The 2,126-nt window shown below is 34.8% G+C and overlaps 1 protein-coding gene across 1 annotated transcript in view; it reads left to right on the top strand.

Annotated features, from left to right (window-relative positions):
- LOC106533810 (A disintegrin and metalloproteinase with thrombospondin motifs 8) overlaps positions 1–2,126 on the top strand; it is a gene marked incomplete in the record, with an annotated part of 40,309 nt that overhangs the window by 10,913 nt on the left and 27,270 nt on the right.

Raw genomic sequence — 2,126 nt, 5'->3', positions numbered from 1 at the left:
GAAAAATAGATTTGTTCTTTTTTCTTATAAAAGACTAAATAAAACATAAATATTGGTGGTAATTTTTGACTGTGTAACTTTACAAACAGCACCTCATATCAGACTGGCTTTTTTAAACTGGAGACAGTGGAAGGAGTGGGTGGCAGCTTTACCTGCCCCCATGGTTGTAAACTGTTTAATCTTGAGCCAGGAGTTTTCAAACTTTATATTGAAATGTTCTTATCTGACTTTAGATAAAGTAAAAGATCCAAAGTAACTCTCTGTTCCCTTCAGTTGTTTTTTGTGTATTAACTATAAGTTGCTCTAACTCTGCTCATTAAAGCTTAATGTGCTCTGTAGTTTCATCAGATTATAAAACAGTTATATCCAAACAGGATACTCCAAACTGTTTATACTATAATCTATGTCCTCATTTACCCGTTCAGTTCTGTATTATACAAAGTTAGTACAGATAAATCAAACAATGGAGACTAATCAGGGCTTTAAATCACTTTTTATACACTGATGGGACACATCAGGTCAATGTTTTGCCCAGGGACACTTTGACACGTGACCAAAAGGTGGAATCAAACCATCAACTCTGGCATTAGAGCAGGAATGTCCAATGTGTGGCCCGGGGGCCATTTGTGCCCCTGACTTCAGTTCAAGAATTTTACTAATTTGTTTACAAATTTGTCCTCCCGGCACAGCTGTTTGATGGAAAATTTATATTTAATATTAGGGCAAATTTATCACAAAGTAAAATCTTATAGTAAAAAATATTGTCAACAATACCAATGATGTGTCTTTAAATAACCAGACTCTAAAAGCTGATTTTGCTGTGCTCCAATCTGCTTTTGATTAATTTATTAAATTCATCTGAACACAGCTGCATTTTCAACAAAAGCCTGACCTAAATCCTGATTTTATTCATCAGAATTGACTAAATTGGGTTTTTTTCCCCCACTTGAAACCTAGAAAATTGCTAAATTTCTTTCAATAAGTAAAACCTGCAAAACACTTTTAAAGTTCTGGATCTAGATTAATTTACATCCATTTCCAGCAATAAATCTGACTACTTTATCTGTTTAATTAAAGTATTCAGTGTTTAATTTATTGTTGAGCAGGTAAAGGAAAATATTTTTGGCCCTCAGGTCCTTTATGATTTTGGCCCATGTGACTAAATGTTTGGACCCCCCTGCATTAGAGGAACAACTGTCCTAACTCTAACTCAGACACAGTCGTCCCAGAACTCAAATCCACTCATAAAGTTTCAAATCAAGCATTTAAAGGTTTTTCTATAAACAGTTTACTCCAGCAGTTTTCCACACATATTGTCATGAAATTGTGAAATGTGAGTAAAACGTCTTTGTAAACAACTTGGCTGAACGTGCAGGAGACCAGGAGACTGACCCACATTAGTCCAGTTCAACAAATATGGCCCAGTTTCATCACTTCAGCTGCAAACACACAAACACACACATTTAAAAACATTTTAACCATCAGGACAAGAAAACACTTTGTGAAAACTTTCTTTCTTACTTTATATGTTTTTCTTCAGTCTGTATGACTTTGCAGTATTGTCTAAAGTACCACAAAGTGATACTTGAGTACAAGTACAAGATGCTTACCATAAAAGCACTTTGGTAAATGTTAGTCTCCTCTAAGAATATCACTTGCATAAAATTATTAAAATATCTGATATTTTTTGTACTTAAGTATCAAAAGTAAATTCCTGACATAAAATGTACTTAAATATTGAAAGTAAAAGTATTGAGTTAAAGTACAAACAATCGTAGTGTGAGAGGTGACAGCATGCTGTCTGGGCTCAGAACAACCTGTACCTGCTGTTTCCTGCTGACAGCTGCTGTAATCATTAATGTGCTGCAGGATCAGTAAATGTTCTCTTACCATTAATACTTCTGAAGAAATTTATAGTTTTTACAGATTAGTACTGATGTTAAAATAAAAAAAAATAGTATAGGTCCTCTGGACGGGTTCTTCTCTAATGAAACGTTTCGTCTCTCCTCCAAGAGACTTCTTCAGTCTGAGAGTTTCAGGCTAAATTCAGGCTTTTAAGCCCTGCCTCCATGTGACTGATACTCACATCACATGGCGGTCTTTCTTCACATTTTTGTGAAGAAAGA

The sequence above is a fragment of the Austrofundulus limnaeus genome, unplaced genomic scaffold (assembly GCF_001266775.1).
Source record: "Austrofundulus limnaeus strain Quisiro unplaced genomic scaffold, Austrofundulus_limnaeus-1.0 Scaffold1026, whole genome shotgun sequence".
NCBI lineage: Eukaryota > Metazoa > Chordata > Actinopteri > Cyprinodontiformes > Rivulidae > Austrofundulus > Austrofundulus limnaeus.
This window is presented reverse-complemented; position numbering and strand designations above follow the sequence as displayed.